At 41.6% G+C, this 15,253-nt stretch overlaps 1 protein-coding gene across 2 annotated transcripts in view; it reads left to right on the plus strand.

Annotated features, from left to right (window-relative positions):
• The first annotated feature begins 2,649 nt into the window (after window positions 1-2,649).
• Window positions 2,650-15,253, plus strand: part of LOC133615989 (diacylglycerol lipase-alpha-like) — a 91,388-nt gene continuing 78,784 nt past the window's right edge. For both annotated transcript variants that reach the window (XM_061974941.2, XM_061974942.2), the window contains exon 1: window positions 2,650-3,181. The gene's annotated coding sequence lies outside the window, so the exon portion shown is untranslated. The remainder of the gene's footprint in view (window positions 3,182-15,253) is intronic.

Genomic DNA, 15,253 nt, shown 5'->3' on the forward strand with positions numbered 1-15,253 from the left:
ACTACATTTCATTTAATGATCTTATTTTGAATATTGATTCCCTTTTTTACATTTAGTATATTTAAATATTCATTTATAAACATTGAATACATTTCAAATATCAATAAAATGCAATTGCCTTCATTTTATAGGGCAGTGGTTCTTAACCTGGGTTCGACCGAACCCTAGGGGTTCGACCGAACCCTAGGGGTTCGGTGAGTCGGTCTCAGGGGTTGGACGAAGGTCAAGACACACCCCGACTCATCGTGTAAATAAAAACTTAAGTTATCACGCAACTCTTATGCTTAAAGGCCATTGCTATAGTTGTTATCAATTGTGCTGAAGTTGTACTTTTCTTTCTGTGCAAAAGCACAACTTGTAATCTTGCTTTGTGAGTTGTTTCGTGTCAGCAGTTTGTTTCCAGACCCTGCCTGCTGCCAAGGATGGACATCAAGTACCTCAACACAGAAGAAACAGAGACAGGGCGAAATCACGAGTGTCAGCACATTCCCGTTCTGAATAATCATGTGTTGTGTCTACTGGGGCTGCTTGCATTCCCCCTCCCTTCAGAAGCAGTCTCAGTGATGTTAAAGGGGAACAATATCACAATTTCAGAATGGTTAAAACCATTAAAAATCAGTTCCCAGTGGCTTTTTATATTTTTCGAAGTTTTTTTCAAAATTTTACCCATCACGCAAAATCCCTAATAAAAGCTTCAAAGTGCCTGATTTTAACCATCGTTATAAACACCCGTCCATTTTCCTGTGACGTCACATAGTGAAGCCAACACAAACAAGCATGGCGGAAAGAACAGCAAGCTATAGGGACATTAGCTCGGATTCAGACTCGGATTTCAGCGGCTTAAGCGATTCAACAGATTACGAATGTATTGAAACGGATGGTTGTAGTGTGGAGGCAGGTAGGGAAAACGAAATTGAAGAAGAAACTGAAGCTATTGAGCCATATCGGTTTGAACCGTATGCAAGCGAAACCGACGAAAACGACACGACAGCCAGCGACACGGGAGAAAGCGAGGACGAATTCGGCGATCGCCTTCTAACCAACGATTGGTATGTGTTTGTTTGGCATTAAAGGAAACTAACAACTATGAACTAGGTTTACAGCATATGAAATGGCAACAACATGCACTTTGAGAGTGCAGACAGCCCAATTTTCATCAATTAATATATTCTGTAGACATACCCTCATCCGTGCTCTTTTCCTGAAAGCTGATCTGTCCAGTTTTGGAGTTGATGTCAGCAGGCCAGGGAAGCTAGGGTCGATGTTCTTCTCTTGATAAGACATCCAGGGGGTTTAGCTCGCTCGTCTGCGGGAACAAACTGCCGCCATTGCTTGCCGTGCTACCGAGGACCTTTGTCCCTGAATAGCTCACACACTCCGGCAGATTTAATGGGGGTCTGGCGGCAGATTTCTTTGACGTTATCGTTGGAAATGCATCTGCTTTGTTTGTCGCAGGATATCCACACATTCTTGCCATCTCTGTCGTAGCATAGCTTTCGTCGGTAAAGTGTGCGGAACAAACGTCCAATTTCTTGCCACTTTCGCATCTTTGGGCCACTGGTGCAGCTTGAATCCGTCCCTGTTCGTGTTGTTACACCCTCCGACAATACATCGACGAGGCATGATGTCTCCAAGGTACGGAAAACAGTCAGTTGACTGATGTGACGTCACAACGTGACGTCATCGCTCCGAGAGCGAATATTAGAAAGGCGTTTAATTCGCCAAAATTCACCCATTTAGAGTTCGGAAATCGGTTAAAAAAATATATGGTCTTTTTTCCGCAACATCAAGGTATATATTGACGCTTACATAGGTCTGGTGATAATGTTCCCCTTTAACTAGGGACCTCCCGAATAAATAGAGGTGCACGTGGGACTGTACCTTCGAGCGTAGGGTGAAACTGTAACTGAGTGTGCAGCCCAATACGTCTCTCCTCATGAGTAAAATTCAACTCTGTCCCTGCTTGATTCCTTCTTCTTGTCTTGTGTAAAAGATAGTTCGGTGTTTGAACCTGACAGTAATTTGTTGTGAGTTTATGCACTGTGTTGGTTTTGTCCTTGGAACAAGGTGATGTTCATGCACAGTTCATTTTGTGCACCAGTAAAAAAAACATATAACTTTGTCTTGAATTAAAAAAATATATACATAATAATATTTTTCACTAAAGAAGGGTTCGGTGAACGCGCATTTGAAACTGGTGGGGTTCGGTACCTCCAACAGGGTTAAGAACCACTGTTATAGGGTAATCATTTCGCCAAACCTAGTGTGTGTGTGACAATCATTGGTACTTTAACTTTAACTTTAATGTTTAGTTACACCAAGTCATGAGCGTAACACTAAGCTTCATCACTTTGACTTGTAATATCTTTAATTCTGGCTTTTTTTCTTTTTGGAACATATACATATAATACAATAAAGTCCCATATAAAATTATGTTTCTAGCAATACTTTAATGTTGCCTTTGAAAGTAACACTCCAATGTCCATTAGTGGAGCTGTACACACATAGAAGAGAAGTGAAAAATATCGATCGTATTGTGTTAGTATCGATCCAATACTGCCATCGGTATCAATACAGTCGCTATTTGTATCGATCCTCCCACCCCTCATATTCACAAACCACCAGTGGCGCCCTTACGCCGCAATAAACGTGACTTCCGTTTATAAAAAAAAAAGAAAAAAAAGAAGCGAGTGTGGGGTATGCGCAATCAAAAGGCGGTACGTGATTTGCGCAGCGGAACGCGGAAGGGGAATCGCTTCTGTCTTGGTACGTAATTCCGAGTCGCTGTGTACCGGGGGATGGGCCCGGTTCTCGTGGAATGCTGCCCGTGTTTTCCTTGCTGGGGATTCGGGAGTCGCCCGGCGGCCGGCGGCGCACGCACACACGCCACTGGATTCAACGTGGACACGGCTCCGTGGATAGAAGCGGCCACAGCGGAAGACGTGTTGCTCTCGAACGGGTCGGGAGACGCGGACCCACGCGCGCGCTCGTGTCGTTTGATTAGTCCATTCATTCCTCAGCTGGTCGGTTAACGGCGAGGCGTTCACGGACTTGTCACCGCATCTCTTTTGGGGTCGGAGGACGAGGCTGACGAGGCGGTTCTCCAGTCGGAGGGCATCGACTATGGGCGAGGAGGAGGAACCGATGCAGTGGTTCACGTCCAGGCAGCGTCAAAACACAGGTGAGAATGATGGATGAAGCTTCTTTTTGTTGGTGAATTGGCACGTTCAGTCGGACTTGATTTGATGATTGTTGTCGTTGGACACGTTTGTAGGCCACATCCCACCTAGCAAGGCCTGCAGAATGACACCCTAAGCGGTTGCTCTCTTTAATAAATGCAAAAACGACTGCCTGTACTTATACTTGTTGGTTTTATTCCCATGCACACATGCTGCACGCATTGGGTGCGTTAACTTTACACTTGGGCTGGGCAATATGGCTGAAAACTGTATCACCATAAAAGTTTTTTTTCCCAATATGGGTGGTATCTATAATTATTGGCAATATGGACCAGGAGGAAATATATATAACTGTCCTCTGATTATAATCCCCCACCAGCAAGGCAGAAAAGGAAATGACATTTCAACACAACCATGGAAAACACTTAATCAATGTAAACACAATTCTAAAATATTTAACAATAACATCTTAAAATGAGGGCAGCACGGTGGAAGAGGGGTTAGTACGTCTGCCTCACAATACGAAGGTCCTGAGCAGTCCTGGGTTCAATCCCGGACTCTGGATCTTTCTGTGTGGAGTTTGCATGTTCTCCCCGTGACTGCGTGGGTTCCCTCCGGTTACCCTGGCTTCCTCCCACCTCCTAAAACATGCACCTGGGGATAGGTTGATTGGCAACACTAAATTGGCCCTAGTGTGTGAATGTTGTCTGTCTCTGTGTTGGCCCTGTGATGAGGTGGCGACTTGTCCAGGGTGTACCCCGCCTTCCGCTCGATTGTAGCTGAGATAGGCTCCAGCGCCCCCCGCGCCCCCGAAGGGATTAAGCGTTAGAAAATGGATGGATCTTAAAATGAAGGTGCAAAAATAAAGAATTTGTGAGAAATGCCTAATAAAGTGAAACAAAATAATGTGAAAATGTAAACATAGTGAAACTCGAGAAGAACAATCTTCTGCAGGTTTAATGCAAGGAAGTTATGTGGTCTGTGTAACATTTATTTGGTCTGTTATTCTTATTTAAGCTTGGAAATGGTAAATGGGTTGTACTTGTATAGCGCTTTTCAACCTTCAAGGTATTCAAAACGCTTTGACACTTTTTCCACGTTCACCCATTCACACACCCATTCACACACTGATGGCGGGAGCTGCCATGCAAGGCGCTAACCACGACCCATCAGGAGCAAGGATGAAGTGTCTTGCTCAAGTGGCCTAGTGGACCTACTCAGTGGCCTAGTGGTTAGAGTGTCCGCCCTGAGAACGGTAGGTTGTGAGTTCAAAAACCTTGGCCAAGTCATACCAAAGACTATACAAATGGGACCCATTTCCTCCCTGCTTGGCACTCAGCATCAAGGGTTGGAATTGGGGGTTAAATCACCAAAATGATTCCCGGCGCGGCACCACACCGCTGCTGCCCACTGCTCCCCGCACCTCCCAGGGGGTGAACAAGGGGATGGGTCAAATGCAGAGGACAAATTTCACCACACCTAGTGTGTGTGTGACAATCATTGGTACTTTAACTTTTAACTCAAGGACACAACGGTCGTGACTAGGTTGGTAGAAGTTTGGGATTGAACCAGGAACCCTCAGGTTGCTGGCACGGCCACTCTCCCAACAGCGCCATGTCGATATCAATAATTATTGTCGATATGGACCAGGAGGAAATATATGTAACTGTCCTCTGATTATAATCCCCCACCAGCAAGGCAGAAAAGGAAAGGGCATTGCGACACAACCATGGAAAACACTTAATCAATGTAAACACAATTCTAAAATATTTAACAATCTCTTAAAATCAAGGTGCAAAAATAAAGAATGTGTGATAAATGTTGAATAAAGTGAAACAAAATAGTGTGAAAATGTAAACATAGTGAAACTCGAGAAGAACAATCTTCTGCAGGTTTAATGCCAGGGAGTTATGTGGTCTGTGTAACATTTATTTGGTCTGTTATTCTTATTTAAGCTTGGAAATGGTAAATGGGTTATACTTGTATAGCGCTTTTCAACCTTCAAGGTATTCAAAACGCTTTGACACTTTTTCCACGTTCACCCATTCACACACCCATTCACACACTGATGGCGGGAGCTGCCATGCAAGGCGCTAACCACGACCCATCAGGAGCAAGGACACAACGGTCGTGAGTATGTTGGTAGAAGGTGGGGATCAAACCAGGAATTCTCAGGTTGCTGGCACGGCCACTCTCCCAACGGCGCCGCATTGATATCAATAATTATTGGCGATATGGACCAGGAGGAAATATATTTTATCGTTCTCTGATTATAATCCCCCCCCAGCAAGGCAGAAAGGAAAGGACATTCCAACACAACCATGGAAAACACTTAATGTGAACACAATTCTAAAATCACAATAAACAGTTAAAAATGCAGCTCACGAAAGTAATCTATTGCGCACATAAAGCCCTCTAAAAACCATCCAAAAACCGACAACAATACTCCATTTACATGTCGTGACCTAAATATTACTCAAGTATTAGCAATATTGTTTATAAGTGCTAACGCAGAGGAACTACTTTTTGTGGTGCCGAGATCACAGAGCACTAACCAACTTATGCAGCTATTGACATACTGAGCCAGTAAGATGCTGCATCGCCACTGATATGGTAAAAGTTAATTCTAGATTGTAAATCATGTCTCTCACTTGTATGGTAGAAGGTTGTGGCCATAAACAGAGAAGTTGGTCAACTTTGACATTAAATTTATAGCTGAAGATGGCAAGAGTAAGACATTAAAAATTATGAAATGTATTAGTGGATGATTGTAACACATCTAATAATTTAAAACCCAACAAATACCCTTCCTATATGTATTTCACATAGCATGTGTGCAAATATGGTTGATATAAACCGTGATGTCAATAATTAATGGTTGACCTTTTCCAATACACACAAAAGGTGCAGCAGCAAAGTGTGGCTAGTTTGCATTTTTGTTATTTAAATAGTGTTTGGTACATGAAGCATGCTGTCTTGTTTAATGCAAGACCCCCTTCAAGGTTTTTAACCCTCGCAGAAACTGGCTGTCTCCAGGGTGACCGCACTAGTAGAATGTCTCTGTTTTGAAAAAGTGCATATTTCACATCTTCACTACCTCTTTTTTTGGTTGCCCTGACGCAAATATCCTCTCTGTTTGACTTTTTGTTGTTTTTGTCTCTTTGCCAGCGTCTTAAATTCCGAAAACGACAGATGAGTGAATTTGGTTGCATTTCAGCTCAATAGATTTTTCAAAGGCCCCCCCTGATTCATGCAGTCAGTAGCAAGTGGAAATACAACCTAAAATCTCTTTTTTTTTTTTTTTTTTTTTTTTTTTTTAAAACATGACCGTGCCCACAAATTGTCAATTCTTTGTCGACCAATCAGCCATCTGCACCTGGTCTGGTTGTTACCAGGAATGGGCATAATAATAAATAAATACATGATTGAATATTTGAGTAATTTGTATGAAATTGATTATTGGTGAAAGACATCTTGAAGCAACTAAGACCAAAATGAGTGTTTTCTATTAGGGATGTTTTATCAGAATGCCGATCAGCTATGAGTGAGAACGGTCGATACTGATACTGAACACATGTTCTAACTACCGGTACACTTTTTTCAAAGGTTTTTATGGTGAGTGCTATTGACAGTGTACCACTTATCAACACAGTATTTTACATTGTGCCTTATTTTCTTTTTTGAGCAAAACAAAGTCAATAGTACACAATATCTTAACAAAGACTATAATTCTATCTATTACTCATACAATTATTTATGTTTTCGCAGTCAAAGTACTCCGGTGTCCGTGTCCGTGGAATTATTTCCTAATTTTGTAAACATAAAAAAACCCAACAAAATATATATTTTGACAAAAAAATATCAATCTAATCCCTCTAGTATCGATCATATAATAATACCACTCTTGGTATCGACACAGCCAATTAATGCATGTAATGTACTAATTGTGACAATGCTGACACACTTGTTGTTATATTGTCCTCTTTCTAACTCCTATTATACTACCTATTAATTTCCTCCTAATAAATGCTTACTTCCTGCTGTAACATGGTTCCATCTACCCTTCTTAAACTTTACTTAGCACTTATCTTTGTATTGTTTCAAACTAGCTTAGCGGTTAGCTTAACTATTAGCATGCCTGCTCCTGGCTTGCTCTATGTGTAACATGTTTAGCTTTGTCCTCCAATGATAACAATACTTAAACTTGACGCTTAAGGTACTAAGAAATGCAGTTTATTTGTTGTAATGGAGGTGATGAATTAGCTTGGTGTTTGTGATCGGCATTAATCAGAAATGGTGATCACATACGTTTTATGAAAATTGGCCAATACAGATAAGTGGTTGATTGATTGGCACATTCAATCAATCAATCAATCAATCTTTATTTATATAGCCCTAAATCACAAGTGTCTCAAAGGGCTGCACAAGCCACAACGACATCCTCGGTACAAAGCCCACATACGGGCAAGGAAAAACTCACCCCAGTGGGACGTCGATGTGAATGACTATGAGAAACCTTGGAGAGGACCGCATATGTGGGTAACCCCCCCCCCTCTAGGGGAGACCGAAAGCAATGGATGTCGAGTGGGTCTGACATAATATTGTGAGAGTCCAGTCCATAGTGGATCCAACATAATAGTAAGAGTCCAGTCCATAGTGGGGCCAGCAGGACACCATCCCGAGCGGAGACGGGTCAGCAGCGCAGAGATGTTCCCAGCCGATGCACAGGCGAGCGGTCCACCCCGGGTCCCGACTCTGGACAGCCAGCACTTCATCCATGGCTACCGGACCTGTGCCGCCCCCCCCCCCCCCCCCCTCAAGGAAAAGGGGAGCAGAGGAGAAAAGAAAAGAAACGGCAGATCAACTGGTCTAACAGGGGGGCTATTTAAAGGCTAGAGTATACAAATGAGTTTTAAGATGGGACTTAAATGCTTCTACTGAGGTAGCATCTCTAATTGTTACCGGGAGGGCATTCCATAGTACTGGAGCCCGAATAGAAAACGCTCTATAGCCCGCAGACTTTTTTTGGGCTCTGGGAATCACTAATAAGCCGGAGTTCTTTGAACGCAGATTTCTTGCCGGGACATATGGTACAATGCAATCGACAAGATAGGACGGAACTAGACCGTGTAGTATTTTATACGTAAGTAGTAAAACCTTAAAGTCACATCTTAAGTGCACAGGAAGCCAGTGCAGGTGAGCCAGTATAGGCGTAATATGATCAAACTTTCTTGTTCTTGTCAAAAGTCTAGCAGCCGCATTTTGTACCAACTGTAATTTCTTAATGCTAGACATAGGGAGACCCGAAAATAATACGTTACAGTAGTCGAGACGAGACGTAACGAACGCATGAATAATGATCTCGGCGTCGCTAGTGGATAAAATAGAACGAATTTTAGCAATATTACGGAGATGAAAGAAGGCCGTTTTAGTAACACTCTTAATGTGTGATTCAAACGAGAGAGTTGGGTCGAAGATAATACCCAGATTCTTTACTGATTCGCCTTGTGTAATTGTTTGGTTGTCAAATGTTAAGGTGGTATTATTAAATAAATGTCGGTGTTTAGCAGGACCGATAATCAGCATTTCCGTTTTCTTGGCGTTGAGTTGCAAGAAGTTAGCGGACATCCATTGTTTAATTTCATTAAGACACGCCTCCAGCTGACTACAATCCGGCGTGTTGGTCAGCTTTAGGGGCATGTAGAGTTGGGTGTCATCAGCATAACAATGAAAGCTAACACCGTATTTGCGTATGATGTCGCCTAGCGGCAGCATGTAAATACTAAAGAGTGCAAGGCCAAGAACCGAACCCTGAGGGACTCCGCACGTTACCTTAACATAGTCCGAGGTCACATTATTATGGGAGACGCATTGCATCCTGTCAGTAAGATAAGAGTTAAACCACGACAAAGCTAAGTCTGACATACCAATACGTGTTTTGATACGCTCTAATAAAATATGATCGACGGTATCAAAAGCAGCGCTAAGATCAAGAAGCAGCAACAATAATTAATTACATTCCTAGTGTTTATTTCCTCAGTTAATTTTCCCAATCAATCAATCAATCAAAGTAATTAGCTAATAAGCCTACGTTTAGTGGGTACAATCATAAAAAGTGCTACAGTACAGACCAGTGAGTTTGGATTCACAACTTGTGACACTGAAATGTAATATCTGTGTACAAAGTAGAGATGGGTGCTATTCACATTTGAGCAGATACGGTAACAAATTCCCACTACCTGGGAAGCAATAGCTGTAGCCAATGGTACTCATTGTTGGTACTTTTGTTTGTGTTAATAAATATTAATTGTCTTTCATAAAAAAAACATTTTATTTATTGTGATCTTGCGCTCGGGATCTTTCTGTGTGGAGTTTGCATGTTCTCCCCGTGACTGCGTGGGTTCCCTCCGGGTACTCCGGCTTCCTCCCACCCCCAAAAACCAAATTGGCCCTAGTGTGTGAATGTGATTGTGAATGTTGTCCGTCTATCTGTGTTGGCCCTGTGATGAGGTGGCGACTTGTCCAGGGTGTACCCCGCCTTACGCCCGAATGCAGCTGAGATAGGCTCCAGCACCCCCGCGACCCCAAAAGGGACAAGCGGTAGAAAATGGATGGATGGATGCAACATTTAAATATGTGCTGATTATGATAACCACTGTGCAGTTGTTATATATTTATCATTTGCCAGTATGACATGAAGTTGCAATTACAGTTGCAAGTCCAAAACATTAGATGGCAGTAGTGTATAATTTATGGTGTTTTTTTTGTTGCGCCAAAAAGTGTTAATACTTTAGGTATTGTACTTATTATTGCGCTCCAGCAGTTTGATTGCAAGTTGCATCTTAATTGTAGTTTTAATTTACAAATGTTGGAGGGGCTGCAATCGGCTTGTAAAATTGCTAATGCTAATCAGTAGCATGCCAATAACAAAGCCAATGTATATTACCATCAAGCCTGTGGATTTTTGGAAAAGTGGAGCCGCATTTTTCTTATGTTAGGGTTTTTTCAGTCAATTTCTTTGTTGGCATTGAAAATTGAAACTTTACCAGAGGTAGTTTGGCTAAGTCCACTCTCAGTGCTGCTAGAGAGATCGCCAAATGCTGAAGTGCGAAGAGTAGGCAACGGAGTGTGACGCCACACGCAACCCAGGTACCGTAACATGGAACTGTTGGCTTTTACGTAACTCGCTGCCCGGTAGGACCGCCGGGATTCGGTCTGTGCCAAAAGGTGCCCTTGGTACGTTCTACTAAATTCCCTTTGATTAGTTGGGAAAGTCAAATATCAATTTGAATATGATCAGACTTATGTTGGCCACCAGTTTGCAGATGTAGCACAACTTTCCATAGCTGTGCCATGGTGTTTGTTTTAGACCAAAGAAAATGGTGTCAGCCAAGTAGTGCGCTTTGTTTTGTCTCAGTTGATTCAAGATTCAATCACTTCCACCGAACCGATTAATTCTAAGTGATTAATCATTTACTATGACAATCTGTAGTCTATTCCCTAGTACCACTTGTCATTTTATTGGTACACAACAGATAATCACAACAACCCTGCAGGAATCATTACTTTATAAAGGTGAAAATATACAATACTTGTTGATTGTGGTTACTTGCTCGATGAGATACGTTACGTGTGGGACTTTTTGAATTGTGTCAGTTGTTTATTCATAGAGAATGAAGGCTAGATTAAGTTTTTCAGTAAGTCATAGATGATAAATAGTGTTGTATTTGGGACAGTAAAACTAGAGGGAATATTTATTGCCACCCACATAGATTATGCTGCATTACCTTGTTGAATGACTCCAAATACTTTAGCTTAGCCTTCTTCTGATCAAGGTTGTGACAATCCCTTTTGTAGACATGAGGCTACCAGGGATGTTTGTCTAGCTGTCCGTTAAAGGTTTTGCCAGTTTCACGAGTAGGCTTCAATGTGCACATATTTTATATTTGAAAAATATCAAAACACACAAAAATGTATGACTGGTAACAGTTGGCTTGATTGGGTACCTTCTGCCGTTGTGGAAGAGTATTTAATTGTTCTGCCTGTCACAAAATGTCACTGGCTCAGATAAATGAACATAACGACATTATTGGTTGTAAAAAAATCATTTTTAAAAACTGCCAAGTGAATGTCATGTGGCACACCGGATAGTCTCTCACAGCACAATGGTTTGGAATCACTGCTCTGTTCTACGATTTGTGCGATCCTTGTAGGCGATCTGTGTGACCTCAGCACATATAGAGGCCTGTGTAATTTGATACGTGATTTCTGGAGGCATTTAACTGAATGCAGAAAATGCTGACATCCCATAGCCCTTTTTTTTTATACTATTTAACCAGATTTGGCGTCCAACAATTTGTCGACGTTGTCATCAAAATTCAATAATACAATTTATCGCCGACAAATGTATTTGTTGATAACAGTCAATCACAGCATCGCCAACAAACATGCATGTTTCAGCGTGACCCATGAATTCTGAGCAGCAGGAAGAAAAAAACAATGCTACATGGCAAGTGAACATTAAACATGTCAAAGACATGAATAAAACATGCTCAATTTGCTTTTCCTGGCAGTACGTCTATGATGCTGGGGCATGTCAGACAGCTTAAGGATGCGGTGTCCGACTCTCCTTGGTAAGATAGTCCGCTTGTTACCCAGCTTGCTAACAGAGGGATGGAGTTGTGTTAAAAATAGCTTTAATGTTCATTTTAGCCAAAGTCCGCCAACTTAAAGTTATCTATATACCTGTGTGCAGCTTTCTAAACACATTATTTTCATAATTAAATGTTATTTTATTATTGAGTAAGCGAGATGGATTTAGTATTGTTTTACTGTAGTGTTGCGTGGTAGGGATGGTATACGATATCAATGATACAAATTCAGCTGGCAGTACAGTTTTTAATACTATCGATATATCGCGATAATGCATGTTGATGGCACATTCTAGCTGCTTCCCCGCAAATTTGACATGACAAGAAAACAAAGGCATCCTCAATTCAGATTCTCGCCAGCGGAGACCTTCTAAGACACTTTTAAGTCTGCAGTCCTCCCCTCCATGGCGGCAAACAAACTACATTTCAAAGTATCACTGGAGGAATAGTTAAATATTCTACACTACATACAGTAGGATATTCTAACTGCTAAGCTAAAGCTCTTAAATGTTAACTGAGGTAGGCGGATCGATACACAAATCGACAGTAACGATATCTGGTATCAGTATATGGTCGATACTAGTAATTAGATCAATATTTTTTATTATCAGAACATCTTTTGTCATTTTTCCTATTGTTTACAAACTCAGGAAATAAGTCCCAGGACACAGGTGGGCTTTAGGGGAAAACGTTTAAATGTATTTCATTGATAAGTGCGTAACAGATAAAATCTATTATTATTTCTGGCAGGGGTTGATGTGTCCTACTCTGTACAGTAGTCCTTGAACGCATCGTAAAAACAACTTCCTCTGAGTATTGCTGGGTTGCAAACATGTGACCGAGAGGCACTCCTGGGCTTCAGGCGATGGTCCAGATTACCATTAGGATACTCTTTGTTTACCTGCATTAATGCAGATTTGAGCGTATTTTGAAAGTTTTAGAGCCAAATATATAGGCAATCATAAAACAATATTTTAGATGGAATAGAGTGAATTTATATGCTCATAAGAAAACATTTTTTTTGAAAGCTGTAAACCATTCATTATCGCCAAGACTTTACTGCTTGCCTTGACCTCACTTCCTTCGACACAAGGATTTAAAAAAGAAAAGATTAGAGGCACATAATGTCTTTCACATCTGAGGGGTCCACAAATCAAGCATTGATCCGTGAAAGACGATGTTGGACTTATTTGTGCATTGGTAAGTAACGTATTTGATTGACATAACGAGTGTCATGCTGCTGTAATCGTAAAGCTAAAGAGAAAAAGGATACGTTTGTGGGCTGTTGGTTTCCTGCTACAAATGTTTGTCATCTACAATTCATCCATCCGTGTCAAATAAAACACTTGGCTTTCCTGCACAACAACAACTAAGCTTTTAGTTTCTGTTATGAAAATTGACAATGAAAATTCGGTGGTTTACACCATCAATCACGATAGTTGTCTCTAGGACTTAACATGGCGTTAGTTTATTTGCACAACTAGGTCTTTGTAGTTATATTTAGGCATTGCAACCACAAAAGATCACAAACTAATGCAATCTCTTGTGCTTTCTTTAGGTTTAGTTCTGCTCCCAAACACCAGCTATATAGTAGAAAATAAACGTCATTGCATCACAGAAAGTTTCTCAAACAGATTCAATCAAACATTTTACAAAGTGACTGTGGCAAACACAGGTGTGGTCCGACTGTATTACACAGGATGATGAAAGTGATATTTTTAAGAGCCGTTTGCTTTGACGCACTTTCGTTTTTCCCCCTGACTTTATTACCTTTATGAACCACTTCTTGTGGGACTCTATGAAATCACTTTCCTATCTCTCTATTGGAACCATTGAAACACCCAAGAACAGAACAGCAGTACGGCATTTTCTACTCAAACTCTACATAATCTCACTTGTTTTAATGCTACACTCAAGCTGGTTGACCATCATTGGAATTAAACCGTGAAGAAGAAAAACGGACGTAACCAGTAATAGAACGATCACCCTGTTCGAAGAGAGCACAGTGTGCGTGTTCAATGTGCACAATTAAATAGCTTAGTTGCTCAGACAGTAATGTGTTTACATAAGTTTAGATTTGTGAAATGTCACTTCTTAATACAGGAAGACGTTAATGGCTCTTTTTTTCATGTAGTTTTTCGATGATGAAAATTTAAAACTGTAATACTAACCGTCGGGAATTTTACTGTGGTTATCATTATTACTATTTATCGTGAAATATATCATTATTGCAAAAGGCTTAAATATATATTGCGATATATACTATATTGCCAAAAGTATTTGGCCACCTGCCTTGACTCACATATGAACTTGAATTGCCATCCCATTCCTAACCCGTAGGGTTCAATATGATGTTGGTCCACCTTTTGCAGCTATTACAGCTTCAACTCTTCTGGGAAGGCTGTCCACAAAGTTGCGGAGTGTGTTTATAGGACTTTTCGACCATTCTTCCAAAAGCGAATTGGTGAGGTCACACACTGATGTTGGTCGAGAAGGCCTGACTCTCAGTCTCTGTTATAATCCATCCCAAAGGTGTTCTTTCGGGTTCAGGTCAGGACTCTGTGCAGGCCAGTCAAGTTCATCAACACCAGACTCTGTCATCCATGTCTTTGTGGATGACAGTTGGAAGAGGAAGAGGAAGGGGCCCACTCCAAACTGTTCCCACAAGGTTGGGAGCATGGAATTGTCCAAATTGTTTTGGTATCCTGGAGCATTCAAAGTTCCTTTCACTGGAACTAAGGGGCCAAGCCCAACTCCTGAAAAACAAACCCGCACCATAATTCCTCCTCCACCAAGTTTCACACTCGGCACAATGCAGTCCGAAATGTACCGTTCTGCTGGCAAACTCCAAACCCAGACTCGTCCATCAGATTGCCAGATGGAAAAGCGTGATTCCTCACTCCAGAGAACGCGTCTCCACTGCTCTAGAGTCCAGTGGCGACGTGCTTTACACCACTGCATCCGACGCTTTGTATTGGACTTGGTGATGTATGGCTTAGATGCAGCTGCTTGGCCATGGAAACCCATTCCATGAAGCTCTCTGCGTACTGTACGTGGGCTAATTGGAAGGTCACATGAAGTTTAGAGCTCTGTAGCAAATGACTGTCGGCGACCTCTTTGCACTATGCGCTTCAGCATCTGCTGACCCCTCTCTGTCAGTTTACATGGCCTGCCACTTCATGGCTGAGTTGCTGTTGTTCCCAAACTCTTCCATTTTCTTGTAATAAAGCTGACAGTTGACTTTGGAATATTAAGGAGCGAGGAAATTTCACGACTGGATTTTTTGCACAGGTGGCATCCTATGACAGTTCCACGCTGGAAATCACTGAGCTCCTGAGAGCGGCCCATTCTTTCACAAATGTTTGTAGCAACAGTCTCCATGCCTAAGTGCTTGATTTTATACACATGGGGCTGGGCCAAGTG

This window comes from Nerophis lumbriciformis, linkage group LG15 (assembly GCF_033978685.3).
Source record: "Nerophis lumbriciformis linkage group LG15, RoL_Nlum_v2.1, whole genome shotgun sequence".
Lineage (NCBI taxonomy): Eukaryota > Metazoa > Chordata > Actinopteri > Syngnathiformes > Syngnathidae > Nerophis > Nerophis lumbriciformis.